Below are 16780 nucleotides of genomic sequence, written 5' to 3' on the forward strand. Positions count from 1 at the left end.
GTTTGTTGATCACAGCCAGGCGTGGCGACGAATCGCCACCGTGGTCGCAATTGCCCTGCCTAGCGAGTCAGTTGTGTCCAGTCCACATCGGATTGAATACCGTGCAGCACCCCGCCCCTCGGCAAGAGCCTGGGCGAGCTGTGTCCGGGCCTCCTCCGGACACTGAGGAAGCACGTCCGCCACCGTATCCCACAAGGAGTGGGTGTAACAGTCCAAAAGGCACGAGGTGTTGATAGACCGCAACCCCAAACTAAGGGAGGAGAACAGCTTCTTCCCAAACTGTTCCAACATTTTGGATTCCCGATCCGGGGGAGCGGATGGGAAGGCGGTCTGGGAGGTAGAGGCCTGGATAACCAGGTTCACGGGCGTGGGGTGCACCGACAGAAAACTGGGGTCGCCCGGTGCAGGGCGGTGGCGCCGGGCCACGTTCCGGTCCACAGGAGGGACTGTGGAGGGCTTGGACCAGGTGCCCATCAGAACGTCAGTCAGCGCTTCATTGAACTGCAGCAGAGGCTCCGAGGAGCTTACTGGCGGTTGAAGCACTTCAGTGAGGAGGTTAGTCCTCATGGCCACTGCAGGGAGCTCCAAATGAAGGGCTTCGGCAGCCCTGCACAGCACCACAGAATAGGTAGCACCCTCCTCCGTAGCCACGGAGGGAGGAGAGATGAAGCCAGTTTCAGGGGAGGTGTCGAGACCACTGGCATCCACCAGCTCTTCTGCCCAGTCCTGACTTAACTGGAACTGCTGTGCTAGAGGGTCCTCAGACCACTCCCAGTCGTCCCCGTTATCCGACTCCTGGTAGACAGGCTGAAAGGTCGTATCCGGGCGGTAGATGAATCTGTCATCCATCGATGCAGGAGACGGCGCCGGGCGGCACCGCTCCGACGCCGGGCCCGGACCGGGATTAAACCTGGGGACGACGTCGTCCGAAGACGGCGCCGGGGGTGGCACCGAAGGCGTCGGTACCGGCGAAGGGGTTGTAAGGTCGACCGGCATCGACTGGGATCCAGGCCTGGATCCCACGCGGGCCTGCGGTGTCGGGACCGAAGTCGACGACGGCGTCAGGGCCGGAGCCGCTGGCTCGCTAGGCCTCCCAGTCGGACCTGCGGGGCCCGAAGGCGCGCCAGCAGGCCCCGACGGTGGAGCGAGACTCTTCATGGCCACGAGGAAGTCTCGGATCTCCGTCGGAGTCACATCGGGCCCAGGGACTGGCGGGTATGGTGCCGGATGCGACTCTTGCGGCTCGACGGAGCCGTGCTGGTGGTGCCACCCAATCCCTCGCGCGACAGGCAAGGGGAGTCAGAAGAGCGATGTCACCTTTTTGACTTCTTCTTACTGTGCCTTGACTTACCGGAATGAGGACTTTGACCCCGACGAGCGGCGATGGCTGCCGCCCCGCGACTGGTCCCTCGGCCGGGACCTTGAGCGGCGTGGAGCCGACTGACGGATCTCCAGCAGCTTGCGGAACCACTCCCACCTCGCCTTCGAGGTCACGGCCTGGCAGTCGAGGCACGACTCGGCATCGTGGTGGTGATCTGTGACCGACATCAGGCAGTGACAGACGTCGCACGGCTTGAACCCGGGCATCCCTACCGGCACCAGGATTCGAGGTCGACTCGAAATAGGAACCAAAAAAGTTCAAAAAGTTTTGTCAAAAAGTGACTAAAGGGTATGCTTTTCCCAGATCTGCGCTTACTGGCGCGGAAAAAAGAAGAACTGACGTCAGGCAGCGAGGGCGGCGTCTAAGTACTCCGACGTGATCCCGGCAATCACGACCCCGACGACAGACGCGGAGCCGCAGCCGACGCCTTGCGACACGCAAGGGTATTGCTGACGAAAAAAAATTCCGGATCCAGCCTGACGCCTGGGGATATTCTCAGGTAAGGAATCTAACTAACAACGTTTCTTTCAGATCTACAATGCACCATCAACACCACCTTCAAAACGGGCACCTTACCAGATGACTGGAAGCGCGCAGAACATACACCCCTGCTCAAGAAGCCCACAGCTGACCCCACTGACCTCAAGAACTATCGGCCCATCTTGCTCCTCCCCTTCGCAGCCAAAGTTGCAGAGGAAAACAGACAACAGGAAACTGTAGTTTTTGGAATATGCAATGAATCATTGGTACAGTCGAGTGCTTTCAACAGGGATATTTAACCCTTCTCTGTTCCAATCACTGTGTTAGCGTTAATTAAATTATACCTTGTCTATACTAAAGTCACAACACTAGCAGTGCTGCACCTAGGTGGGGAAAAATAATAGAGCTGCCATTGAGAAGTGTCTCTATGTGTGTTACCTTCACTGGCTCAGCCAGCTGCATACACACACTCAGCTGCTGTACAGCAGCAAAGTGAGTCTGTCTCCAGTCATGACGATGGTGAGGACTTCTGGGTGCAAAATTGGTCACTGGGATGCATATTTGTATTAATTAATCCTATTAATGGGAACTTATTCTCTGAATTACCGATGCTTCAAACCTGCATGGTTTCTGTTAAAAATAGCTTTCATTAGATCTGCAGTTCCCCGCTAGGCGTGTATGAGAGGCATGCCTGGCCTAAACACACCACCTGCTCAGCCTCTTTTGGACTCAGCAGTGTGAATGAGGAGTTCAAATGTTGTCAGGAGACAACTACCAGGCTGGGGCAGAGGCTGAGGCTGAGGGAGGAAATAAACATCGGAAAGCACTGCAAATGTTAGCGCACTAGTACGCTACAATGACCTAGTCACATAGCTCAGTACAGTAAGTGCAATTTATATATGCGTCACGGAGAAGTGTTTTTAAAATGCAATTGATCACTACAGTTAATACATTACCTCCTCTCCCTGGCACTTACTGATTATTCATCATGATCGTCACTGGGCAACTGTGCTCGGCTGGTGGTGCTGGGTCCCGGTTGCGTGAGATATTACATCTTTACCGCAGATGGCGGTATCAGCAGCTTTGAGCCTAGCCTGCAGCCCTGCACTGCCTAAAGCAGGATTTGTACTCTGTACTAGTGCTGAAAATGGTACAGCATTGCAAGAAATTTGGAACGGATACGTTGAATCACTCTCAAAAGTCATCTCTGAATCAAATTTACCAAACAGGTTTACCTCTCTGATCCGTGTCCGGTATAGAGAGGTCAGAAACACCAGCCCACAGAAATCACTTTGAGCCTCTCGAAAGTCAGCTGCAGTCGACGTTGGTTAATTTATGTCGGAAATCTATCACCTCATCCTGTCGCCTGCTGTGGTGAGCGGCGAGGTCAGAAGGAGCAGGAGCTCCACAGAACTTCAAGAAGCGCGGGTTGCAGGAAGTCAATTAACCTCACCAGTGGGCAGTGACTGCAGTGACGTCAGTTTAAGTCCGGCGCCACATGTCTACAAGGATGTGTCTCTATAACTTGGATACTTAGTAGCAGTACTTGCGGAGCAGGAGCTCCACAGAACTTCAAGAAGCGCGGGTTGCAGGAAGTCAATTAACCTCACCAGTGGGCAGTGACTGCAGTGACGTCAGTTTAAGTTCGGCGCCACATGTCTGCCTGGATGTGTCTCTATAACTTGGATACTTAGTAGCAGTACTTGTGGATCATGAGCTGCGCAGAATTTCAAGAAGCGCTGGCGGCAGGAAGTCAATCAGCTTCACCAGTGGGCACTGACTGCAATGACGTCAGTTTAAGTTTGGTGCCACATGTCGGCCCAGGTGCATCTCTAACTTGGATACTTTGTAGCAGTACTTGCAGAACTTCAGCAGATCTAGTCAGCCCCGTTAGACTCTGCCTGCTGGGAGCAGTGTGCACCGTGCTGACAGGCGCTGCACCTCAGTTCATGTGCATTATAGCAGCACTCTGGGTAGTAGCTGAGCAGGTGCTATAATGCGTGACAATGCATTTCAGAGCGGTGATGCGGATCACCACACTGAAATACGTTAGACTAATGCTTGTTGTGTGATACTTGACAGAACTGGTCGTGATGGGGGCTCGGTTTGCACCCAGCTTAGCCAACCTCTTCATTGATTCGTATGACGATGAACATCTATACAATCATAATAACCCCTTCATAGACCACATTGCCGTATGGAAGAGTTATATAGACAATGTGATAATGATTTGGTCTGGCACTGTATCCAACTTGATTGACTTCAAGGACTGGCTCAACAGCAGATCCACCGATATCCAGTTCACTATGGTCTACAACAATGAAACTATCAACTTCCTGGATCTCACCTTTAAAGTAGAGGAGGGGTCACTCTTCACTGATCTGTACAGGAAACATATGGAATGAATCACGTTACTCAAATATGACTCCCACCATCCGAGAAGTCTGAGGGACAACCTGCGAAACGGGCAGTTTCACAGGATCAGGAGAAATTGTACCCGTAGGGTGGACTTCATCAAAGGAACTGAGACCTTCACCGACCTCCTTAAGGAGAGAGGATACCCGATGGGATTATTCAAGTGAGCTAGAAAACGAGCCTGGTACTGTTCCCGTGACCTCCTCCTCCAAGTGCAGTGCAGGAGAACATTGAATGCATCACCACATTTAATTCAAGGAGCAACGAGATCAAAAAGATTGTAAGAAAATATTGGAATTTAGTCTCCAGTGAACTAGGCACGGTTGAAGACCCAATGTTTGCATTCAAGAGAGGCAAAAATATCAAAGACATGGTGGACAAAGCCTATCTGTAGCCACCTATACCACCCAATATTAGAAGACAACTTGGGTTGCCCCCCCACGACTGGACACCACAAGTGCGGTCGCTGCATGGCCTGTTCCCTCACTGTGGAAGGTACATCATTCACACACCAGTACAGAAGGTGCAATCTCCCCTTACTCAGGAATTGTAACAGTGTAAATGTCATATATGCAATCAAATGTCCTTGTGACATGCTATATATAGGACAAACTACAGAAAAGTTCAAAGCGAGGATTTTGTAACACATGAGCAGGGTGAAGTGGAAAGTACAAGGTGCCCCACTAGTTGAACATTTCAACATCATGAATCAGCCTCAAATGGTGGGTGGTAGAAAAAATGCTTGCACACCCGAGAGGTGGTGCAATCGCTGCATCCCTTAACTTAAAAGAGTGCAAGTAGATTGATTCTCTGAACACAGTAGATCATGGGCTGAATGAACTGGAGGAGACCTCGAAACAAATGGGTCAGTTGTAATACAATCACAGACAACTCTAACATGCCTCCTACTGTGAATCCCTTGTACCAAAATGTGTAACACCATGAGAGTTGATCACTCTCACTCGTTCTCCATATTGACTCTGTAGCTATGGGTATTGACATTTTTTGATGTGTCTATCCTAGTGGTTCACTACGGACTATCAATCAATCAATCAATCAGGGAATTCTAAGCGCGCTATTCACCCGTGAGGGTCTCAAGGCGCTGGGGGTGGGTGGGGGGGGGGGTCCGCCGATCTGTTTAGCCGAACAGCCAGGTCTTGAGGGTCTTCCTAAAGGTGTTCAGGGGGCGGCGCTTCTGATGTCTGCCGGTATCTCATTCCAGGTCTTGGCTGCAATGTGAGAGAAGGATCTTCCACATACTCTGGCTCTGTGGATGCGCTGAGTTTCGGCCAATGAGAGGTTGGAAGATCGGAGGTTTCTTTTGGGTACGTGGAAGTTGATTCTGTCATTGAGGTATTGGGGTCCGTTGTTGTGTAGGCATTTGTAGGCGTGAGTGAGGATTTTGAAAGTGTCTCTTTTCTCCACGGGGAGCCAGTGGAGACTTCGCAGGTGTTTGCTGATGTGTTCGTGTCGGGGGATGCTGAGGACGAGTCTGGCGGCGGTGTTCTGTATTGCATGGAGTTTGCAGAGTAGGGACTTGATACCGGCGTAGAGTGCGTTTCCATAGTCCAGTCTGCTTGATGAGTGTGTGGGTGACTGTCTTCCTTGACTCAGGGGGGATCCACTTGAAGGGTTTGCGCAGGATGCGGAGGGTGTTGAAGCAGCTGGAGGTGACGGCGTTGACCTGTCGGTTCATGGTGAGTGTTGAGTCAAGTACGATGCTGAGGTTTTTGGCGTGGTCTGAAGGGGTAGGTCGGCTTCTGAGGGTGGTCAGCCACCAGGTGCTGCCCCATGCAGAAAGGGTGGTACTGGGGACGGGGACTTCTATCTTCTCAGCGTTGAGCTTCAGGCAGCTGTTGGTCATCCAGACTGCGACGTATCGCATTCCATTCTGGAAGTTGAGTTTGGCAGTGGTGGCGTCTTTGGTGAGGGAGAGGATGAGCTGGGTATCATCGGCGTAGGATACGATGTTGAGGCCGTGTTGTCGGACGATGGCTGCTAGGGGGTCCATGTAGATGTTGAAGAGGGTGGGGCTCAGTGATGAACCCTGTGGGACTCCGCAGGTGATTTTCGTGGGGTCGGAGAGAAAGGGTGGGAGTCTGATCCTTTAGCTTCTTCCAGTGAGGAATGATCGGATCCAGTTCAGGGCTGTTCCTTGTATGCCTGCGTTGTGTAGTCAGGCGACTAGTGTACGGTGCTAGATGGTGTATAAGGACACTGATAGGTCGATTAGGATGAGTGCTGCGGAGTGGCCTTGGTCCAGGAGGGTGTGGATGGCATCTGTGGCGGCGAGTAGGGCGGTCTCTGTGCTGTGGTTGCTTCAGAATACGGATTTGGATGGGTCGAGGACAGCGTTCTCTTCAATTAATCGCATCAGTTTCATGTTGACTGTTTTCTCTGCAACTTTAGCTGCGAAGGGGAGGAGCGAGATGGGCCGATAGTTCTTGACGTCGATGGGGCCAGCTGTGAAATTCTTGAGCAGGGGTCTGACTTCTGCGCGCTGCCAGTCATCTGGGAAGTTGCCTGTTTTGAAGGAGATGTTGATGGTGCATTGTAGTTCGGGTGCAATGGAGTTGTAGTTCGGTTGCGAAAGTCACCCTTACTGTTTGCATTAGCCCACACATTATAGTGTGCCATGTATACAGGACGCCTGCACGCCGGTTAATATTGTGTACCATATGTCTACTTTATGCAGTCAATACTTTTCTAAATTCTGCTCCCCTTTTTGTTTGCACTATTGCTGTTCAATTCAAATTGTTCCTGTTGCAAATCAAATGGATGTGGTGAAACCAATTTATCGTGATCATATTGTGAGTCCTGCAAATGAGCGAACCAGTGTAACGTGGCTGAATCGCATACACTACCTGTCAGTCACATGCACGTTCAGCATAAGTATGATTTTCCCCTGTAATTACCGCTAACTTGCGTGATTTATTTATTTTTCTTGAATTGTTTGCATCACAAGCATTGTGGGCATCCTTATACTGTAGACAGATGAGAAGAAAGCCTGTTTCATTCTGGACAAACACTAAATCTGTCCACATCCAAAAGGCATCACCTGACACTGCGTTTACACGCAAGATGTATCCGTGTCACGATGAGGCCCGCGCTGACACATTAACCAGCATCTAGCTGCTGCTATACGCCGCGAATGCTGCCTACGTGCGCCTCTACATGTGAGCAGCTCCCGGTTCATTATTTAACCACGGTCGAAGGCAGTCACTCTCAAGACTGTTACAGATCGGACGGGTACGGCTAGGCAAGCGGCCTAACTCCATTAGCTTCTTTATTTGTCCTTTAACCCTTGCCACACCAAGCACTGATTACATCTCATGTTTTAGGATTTATGAATGGCTAATCTCCACTACCGGCTGACTACTGCTCCAGTAGCCCACTGACGACTTCATTTAATTAGGTAAGCCTAAAATGGCATTACTGTACCATTAACCTTGCGTGGCCGGCACATTCACAGACTTGGCCTCATTAAATGTATATATTTACTTCTAAATTTCTAAAGACCACACTATATGAAATGCATCTGTATTCTAGAGCCTAACTGACGTGCAGGTAAGAATTTTTTTACTGCATGCTTATTGTCTACTCCTTTCTCAATAGCTTGAGGTTAATCATAAGCATCACTCCTTTAACCTTCCTTAGATCACTGGCAGCCTTCACTCAACAAGGGACGCCCAAGGGAATTTACCCCCGGACTGGGTGAGTAACCAGCACCCTGTTCCCCCGGTCATCGTACCTTTTCAGTTGGAACACACATTGATATCTGCCTCTCTCGCTTTTAGGCTGTCACTCCTCCCCCTTGTCCTGAAGAAGACCCGCCATGACATAGGTCCAATAACGCTCCTTTCAGGGTCGAAGCGTCGACGATAACATATGACTCAGCTTGATCAAGCCTCTTGGTCCTAAACAAATAAGCAATTGTGCTATTTACCAGAGATATTGTTTTTCCTTTTTGTCCTGACCACCTTTAGCTTTAATCTCTTCGGCTTCACCATGTATATATATATATACACTGCACCACCATCACTGAGCACTCAATATCACTTTAATATATGTCACTTCTTGAATTTGCTTACATTGACAGCCTTTTAAACATTTGTAAATATACATGAACGCTCTTACTTGTATAAAATAATACTTTTGCAGGAATTCACTTGCCATTGTCTTTGTGTTCCAACAGCATTGAAAATATGTGTGCTTATTTTTTATTTATTCATTGCTTGCTAAACAATTGATGCTATTCCTTGATTTATCTATTACTTGTAAAGAAATTGTCTTTTCCCGACAGAACCATTGTAGCTTCTTTTGTACGTACCCAGGTACTGAGGGACACAGGCTTACCCCATTGTGGTTATAAAACTGTATCATGGGAAAGTCAACTTAGATCTAATATGCAGTTTAGCTTGATGCTTCAAGCACTCAAAAATTAACTTGTTCGTCACTCATTGCACACACTCCTGTACTCGGCGCCATTGCGGGGTGCGATGCCATAGATCACACGGGTGGTGTTCCAGATCTGGAGGCAGGTGCTGCGGCGCACGGGTTGGTGGAATACCCTGACTCGGGAGACCCCTCTGTGGAACAATGGGCGCCTGCCCCACTTGGCGGCCCTGCAGGGTTTCCGAGGATGGGATGACATTGGTATCTTGACCCTGGGAGATGTCATGAGGGGCACAACACTTAAGCCCTTCCAGGACCTCCAGAGGGAATTTCATATGCCACAGTCGCAATTTTACCGGTACCTCCAGTGTCGCCACGCTCTGTCTCCTAGCCTGGAGGGTTTGGACTCTCTCCCTGAATTTAGCCCGTTGGAAGCGAAAGTCTTTATGGGAGACTTGCAAGAAAAGAAGATCTCTTGGATATACCAGTCCCTGGTTACTCATTGCTCCCCCACACTACAGTAGCTTCGGGGAGACTGGGAGGCTAACGTGGGTACCCTAGAGGAGGAGGACTGGAAGGAGGCATTGGCAGCCCCGCGGGGTGCGGCAATAGCAATGCGACTCTGGTTCAATTCAAGTATCTCCACAGGGTCTATTTTACTAGAGCACAACTGTCGTGGGCGGGGCTGATCGCTTCCCCAGAGTGTCTTTGCTGTGGTCGGGAGGAGGGCTCCTTTCTGCATACTGTTTGGCAGTGTACATCCTTAGATCGTTTTTGGAGGGGAGTCTTTGCATGCCTTTCGGAGGTACTGGGGTGGGGGCTCCCTCGAACACCGCAGTTGGCCCTGCTTCATGTCATGGAGGGGATAGGGGGCAATGTCTACAAACGACACCTTATGTTGTTAGGGTTTACACTGGCGAAACGTGACATTGCTAAAGAGTGGAAGGCGACGCGGACCCCCTCGGTGGCTGAATGGAAGAATGGTTTAGATTTTTGCATGGGGTTGGAGCAGCCTATCTTTGTCACCAGGGGATGCCCACGCAAGCACTATAAGATTTGGAAACGGTGGGCGGACTATCGGGGCCTATGGTTGGAGCCACCAGTGGTGGTGGAGACCCATCCACTGGGGTAGTTGCTGGAATTATTCTGGTGCGGAGAGGGAGGGGGCGTGGGGGTGCATGCTGCCAGGGTAGGATTCTTTGTTTGTTTCTTTAGGCTGTGGACAGAAATGTGCAGACATGGTGGGATTCTAGGGGGGTGGGATGAGGGAGGGTGGGAGTTGGGGGGGGATTTCTATATCATTCAGTATGCTTTTGTTATACACATTGACCATACTTATAAAAATGTCGATTGCTTTCATGATTACATATGTCTGATTTGGCAGATGTCTCTGGTTCACAGAGCCCTGCGTTGTATATGCTAATTGACGAATAAAGTATGTTTTTAAAAAAAATAATGTACTTGTTCCATGGCATTACTTGAATTGTAATGATTTATTTGTGCCTTTTAATTTAACACACACACAATTGATGGCCATGAAAGAGGAGACCTAAACAATGCTGCATTTGGAAAAATTTGAAAAACTCCTATTCACTATAGCTGAAACGCCTTCGGCGGTATGGTTAATAGACGTAGTTATTTCACTGCCTAGTTTGACATTTCAAGTTACAGTTTGCATGAAACATTTTCCTGTGGGTAAATACGAGCTCCTAGGTAGCAGTTACATACATGAATTATGGTCATTCCACTTTACTTATTGTTATGAACGTAGCAACAAAGATGTTTTTATATCTGGTTAAGAATGTGACTCTGTAAGAAACATTCGTAGTGATATATTCCTTACCTTAGAAATACCCCCAGGCATCAGACTGGATCCGGAAAGTTTTAATCAGCAGTACCCCTGCGCGTCGGAAGGTGGCGTCGTGCTGCTCTGCATCCGTCGTTGGCATCATGGTCACCGAGATGATGTCGCAGCAGATACTTAGACGCCGCCCTCGCATGCTGACGTCAGTTCTGTACATGACTTTCTACGCCAGGAACGCAGAGCCATGCAAGATACTGACCACTGGTGCATTGAAACTAGAGCCCTGAAAGGGGTGACCTTAACCCTAGAAATCAGTTCGCAGAACGGGGAGGATGGGTGGGGCGGTAAGGAATCTATCACTAACTAGTGTTTCCTACAGATATATTGTTATCGAAAGTAAATAACTTGTTCATCTGAAAGAAACACGTAGTGATAGATTCCTTACCTTAGAAAAGATACCCCAGCAATACCAACCCTGGTGGTGGATGTGCGAACCAAGATCACACCAGAAAGTCCTGGAGAACAGAACGGCCAAAGAAGCCCTCTCTCAGGACGTGGCTACCCAGGCAATAATGCTTAGTAAAAGTGTGCAACGAGGCCCACGTAGCTGCCTGACAGATGTCTTGTAAGGGGACCCCACGTCCCAGCGCCGTAGTGGCGGCCCCACCAGAGGCTACTTTTTAGCCAGAGAATAGAAGGCTTTTATACACAACGGGAGATAGTCCGCTTGTGTACGGTCCGACCTTTCTAGGCGCCAACGTAGCCAACAAAGAGCTGGTCATCCACCTGGAACTGTTGTGTGCGATTCAGGTAAAATGAGAACGCACGTTTTGGGTCCAGACGGTGGAGCCTCTCTTCCTCTCTGGAAGGATGCGGAGGTGGAAAGAAGGTGTGCAAAGTGATGGTCTGCCCGATGTGAAAGGCAGTGACAACCTTCGGCAGAAAGGATGGGCGTGTTCTGAGCACAACCTGGTCCGGCTGGACAGACAGAAAAGGTGGTTTACAAGAAAGAGCCTGAAACTCACTCACTTGCCTGGCAGAGGTGATGGCAACAAGGAAAGCAGTCTTCAAAGTCAGCAGACGAAGAGGACAGTTGTGAAGAGGCTCAAAGGGAGCGCACATTAAATATGTAAGAACCAGGTTCAAGTCCCACTGTGGCATTATGTAAGGAATAAGAGGGAAAAGATGAGTAATGCCTTTGAGAAATCTATTTACAACAGGGGACTTGAAAAGAGAGGGCTGATCAGGGAGACTGAGAAAGGCCGAAATAGCCGAAAGGTAGCCCTTGATAGTGCCCAGAGCAGAGCCCTGCTGGGCCAAAGAAAGAAGGAACAGAAGAACTTCTGAAAGAGGGGCAGAAAGGGGATCCACAGCCTTTGCTGTGCACCATGCCACAAATGTGTTCCACCTGCAGGCGTATACCAACTTAATAAAGGGACGCCTGGCTGCCAAGATGACATTACAGACTTCTGGAGAAAGGTCAAAAGCTGTCAACTGTCACCCTCAATCGCCACGCATGGAGGTGGAGGATGGACAGGTTCGAGTGGAGGACCGTCCCCTGCTGCTGTGACAGAAGATCCTCCAGAAGAGGCAGTCTGATCGGAGGATCGATGGCCATGCTCAAAAGCTCGAGGTACCAGACTCTTTGTGCCCAGTCTGGAGCAACACGAATGACTTGCGCGCTGTCGCGCTTGATCTTCTTCAGTAATTTGAGCAGAAGTGGTACAGGCGGAAAGGTATACAGGAGGCCGCAATTCCACTCGTGATGAAAAGTGTCGCCGAGTGAGTGCCGCCTTGGAAACTCCAATGTTTTATCCAGAACTGCTCAGATGAAAAGGGGCTTCTGAGAGTTAGGTGCGACTTCGGCACGTTGATAGTGAACCCAAGCGAGTGCAGGAGGTCTACCGAAGTCTGGAGGTGGGAGACGAATGATTGGGGAGAGCCTGCCTTCAACAATCAGTCGTCGAGATAGGGGAAGACCGGAACCCCTGATCTGGGCTGATGAGCTGCGACCACCGCCATCACTTTCGTGAACACCCGAGGGGCACTAGTAAGGCTAATGGGAAGCACGGTAAACTGAAAATGCTCATGGCATACCGCGAACCCTAGATAACACCTGTGGGCAGGCATGATGGGGATATGGAAGTAGGTGTCCTTAGCATCTTGTACTTCTCCTTCCGGACGAAGCAGTTTAGGGCCCTGAGGTCTAAGATAGGACGCAGGCCTTTGTACTTCTTGGGTACCAGAAAGTAGTGGGAGTAGCAACCACAACCGACTTCTGGCACAGGGACCCTCCCGATAGCTCCCTTGGACATGAGAGCTACAACTTCCTGGTGGAGAAGGGCCAAGTGATCCTCTGACATGCGATGGAAGGATGGTGGTATGGAGGGAGGGGTAGTCTCAAAGGGAAGGGAATAGCCCCTTCGGACTATCTGCAAAACCCACCTGTCTGACGTGATGTTTTGCCAGTGGGGGAGGTGATGGTGGATCCTTCCACCCACTGGCAACTGGTGACCCCAGACTAGGAGGGTTTGTAGGCTGCTGCAAGGGGGGTCATGGTTGGACTGGCCCACCCGCTGGTCTCCAGACCTGCATCGTTGGGTCCCACGGCTACACAGAGGCTGGGTAGCATGTGCAGCCCTGTGACCAGACTGGGTGGAACGTGGTGGGCACCCCTTTTGTAGCTACGAAAGGGGCGAAAGGTGGACTGCAGGGGGTGAGAAGTTGCCACGAGGCCCAGGATCTAGCCGTAGCCTTAGAATCCTTGAAGCACTCGAGCGCTGAGCTCGCCTTGTCACCGAAAAGGCGGCAGCCATCAAAGGGCATGTCCAAAAGGGTGGATTGGACATCCCCAGAGAAACCAGACGTTGCCAGCCAGATGTACACCTCAAGGCTACTGACGTGGAAACTGTTCTGCTTAGAGAGTCGGCGGTATCCAGCCTACACGAATGGCGATCTTAGCTGTGTCTCGACCCTCTGCCACTGCACGGGTGGGAATGGCCCAGGCCTCCACAGGGCACTGTGGCAGCACCTGCGCAACCGTATCCCACACTGTTGGACTTTTTTTGCTGGGTCATCCCTGAACTTTTTGCCATCCTCCTGTATTTTTTCTGACCTGTTGTTGGCTGTTTTATGACTCTGGGCACTTTACCATTGCTGATCAATGCTAAAGTGCACATGCTCTCTATGGTAAAGTGATGTATGGATTAGTGACTCTATGATTGGCTGATTTGGTTTACTTGTCAGACCCTGGTACAGTGCACTGAGTGTGCCCATGGCTTGTAAACCAAATGCTGCTGGTGGTCTTGCAGCACTGGTTGTGCCACCCACAGAACCAGCCTGTAAAGTGTGTCTCAGGTCTGCCATTGCAGAGCCTGTGTGCAGTCTGGTACTGTCAAAAGAACCTAACCTAGGGGAATGGGAGGTGTCAGAAATCAACTTGTTTCTGAACTTCACCAATTTGAAAGAAAGGAAAAGATTATCTCTTTCTTGAGTCCCCTCACTCACCAGGGTTTCCCCACGGTGACATGCTTCATCATTGGGGTCCTCTCAGTCCTCTACGAACTGGGGCGTGCTGCCACTTACGGAATACGTAGGAGCACTAAAAGTCAGAATATGTGTAGTGCAAGTGAAAAAGTGGAGTGGGATAAGGAAAATTAATATAACCAGCTAGTGGGCCAAATAAACTTTATTGATGCTCTTAGCTGATAGGGCCTTTTAGCATATTACCCCGTTTTTAAACCTAACTATAATGGATAGGTGTGCCTAGCATATAATCTGGTCAACTAGTTTCGAGCTTCCCCAGCTCTTCTTCAGGACTACACCGGGACCAGCCCAGTGTAAAAGTGCCACTCCTAGTTAACCTAAATCAGGTGCAAAATGTGAGACGCTGCAACTATAAGGCATGCGTTACAATTAATACATACGTAATGTACGTCAGGCAATATCTGTAGGATACAATAAAACAAATGTTAAAGGGAAAGAAAATGTCATATGTACTGTTATCCATAATAATTGTGAGCACACTACACCCAAGTGTTCATACACTTTAGTCTCTGATGTGCCTCTTTGTGGTTTAAAAACAAGAAAGGAACAATAAATCACTTTCTCCATGCCGGCGTTTGTGCTGAAAAGTGAGTCGAAAATGCAAAAAACTAACGTGTCTCACACAACATATAACACACATACAAACATACAAATGACGAAAAAGGACATTACATACTTTTTAAAAAGCAACAATGTGCCTCATGGTCAACGGAGGGGGTGTGGCGATCTCGTACATCTAAGAAAAAATGTAAATGAGGCCGTTAAGACTGTGGCGTGCTCCGAGTTAATGGTTCGCCCTTAGGGAGAAAAACGGGAAGAATGGTTGTTCTCCGCGTAGCGGGTTGGTTAGGGGGTCCAACATAGAGCTATCACTTACTTGTACGTGGACTGCCACACTCAATAACACCTACTGGAGCCAAAACCTACCGGACCGCATTCTGGCGTGTCTCCGGTATGGAGCTGGTTATCAAAGGAAATTCTCGCATGGAAAGCGAGGAGGGCTCGTGATCGGAGACCCTTCGGGGCGGCCATTTTGGATTGGGTCGACTTTGCAAGAAAAATAATGAGACACAATGTTAGTATCTGATTAGACTATACGCTATGGCGTGACGAGATATAAATACTAACTTACAGAAGGCAAATGATGTCTCATGTATGGTGATCATGATCAAGGGGAGTAGTGCGTTGTCACTACGGAGCGACCTTGACGGATTGGGGGAAAAAAGCATTGGAAAAAACAATTTTTGCAAAAACTTTATTGACCTCATATCAGAAGATAGACTGCAAGGATATAGTGTCTATCATGGGACAAGAATTATTAATAATCGGGGGTAGGGGAGTTATTGTCAACCAAAAACTGGCAAGGTAATAGGCAACGTGTTAGAATCACAAAACTGACATATGGTGTAATAGATGTGAAGAGGTTCAATGGGTGTCTAAAATGTTCAGAGTGAGACTGCTTTTGAAGCACAATAGGGTTAAGGCATATGCAGTGGATGTCAATGTCATGTAAATTGTCCCCAGGGTATATCATCATTTAAACCCTTGCTGTCGGAGCTTAACTTAAACACCCAGCGTTGTTCATTTTCGTGTAGTTTTCTTTCAATGTTTGAGTGATTGTTTACGCGTTCCAGAATGACCCAGTTAAAGTCATTAGGTGTGTGTTTTTCCAAAAAATGAGTGGTCATTTTTGTGTTGTTGCGTTTACACCTAAAGTTACTCCGGTGTTCGATTATTCTGATGTTCACCTTCCTTGTGGTCATCCCCACATAGTGAAGGTTGCAGACGCAGGTAATCAGGTATACCACCCCTGTTGTATTGCAGTTGGTGAAGGATCGAAGGTCCCATGTCATTCCATTGTTGTAGGTTACTGTTTTCGTCACTTTAGTTAAATGACATACACTACAGTTACTACATGGGTAATGGCCCTCAGGTAGTGGATGGAGCAAACGTAGAGGACCCATGGTTTTAGTAGGGTTGGGACGAGTATGAACTAGAAAGTCCCTCAGATTTTTAGCTTTCCGATGGCTAAACATAGGTTTTTGTAAATTTAAACCTCCACTGTTCAGGGTTCACCAGTGTTTCCTTATTATTTTGGTTACTTGGTTAGATGCAATATTGAAGGAGGTAATACAGATTTGTCTTTTGCGATCTGTGTGTCTGGTCTCCGGTTTATCTTCCAAAAGTGCCTCTCTGTTATTGTTTGAAGCTCTTTTTCGGGCTCTGGACACAAGATGTTGTGGATATTGTCGTCGTATCAGTTTCTGAGAGAGATCATTGGCTTGAATGTTGTAGTCTTGGCGTGTAGTGCAGTTGCGTCTCAGACGCAAAAATTGTCCAAAAGGAAGATTGTCTTTCAAACTCCTGGGATGGAAGCTGTCATAGACTAGTAGGCAATTTCTTGCTGTGGGCTTAAAATGTGTAGTAGTGATTACACGTCCTTCATGTGCTATTATGTTGAGATCTAGAAAGACCAGATTGGACTTACTCATAGTACAAGTAAATTTCAAGAAAGGGTCTTGTTGGTTTAGCCAGACTAGGAAGAACTCAGCCTCTTCTTCGTTCCCCTCCCAGATCAAGAGCACATCGTCTATATATCTTTTCCATAGTTTTATATGGTCGATGTGCGGGTTATGCTGATGGATAATCTTTTGTTTCTCTAGGTGATATACGTAGAGTCCTGCTACGCTCGGCGCGAATGTGCTTCCCATGCTGGTACCGTGGGTTTGTTTGTACAAAGAGTCGTTAAATTGGAAGAC

General features: G+C 48.9%; 1 protein-coding gene and 1 long non-coding RNA gene across 2 annotated transcripts in view; one reads left to right on the forward strand and one right to left on the reverse strand.

Annotated features, from left to right (window-relative positions):
* LOC146813761 (uncharacterized) overlaps positions 1 to 8318 on the forward strand; it is a 92143-nt gene extending 83825 nt beyond the window's left edge. The window contains exons 3-4 of the long non-coding RNA XR_014962435.1: positions 7934 to 7990; positions 8074 to 8318. This is a non-coding gene — a long non-coding RNA (uncharacterized LOC146813761). The remainder of the gene's footprint in view (positions 1 to 7933; positions 7991 to 8073) is intronic.
* DNAH8 (dynein axonemal heavy chain 8) overlaps positions 1 to 16780 on the reverse strand; it is a 13985216-nt gene that overhangs the window by 5791798 nt on the left and 8176638 nt on the right. The gene's annotated exons all lie outside the window — the stretch shown is intronic.

The sequence above is a fragment of the Triturus cristatus genome, chromosome 6 (assembly GCF_964204655.1).
Source record: "Triturus cristatus chromosome 6, aTriCri1.1, whole genome shotgun sequence".
Taxonomy (NCBI): domain Eukaryota; kingdom Metazoa; phylum Chordata; class Amphibia; order Caudata; family Salamandridae; genus Triturus; species Triturus cristatus.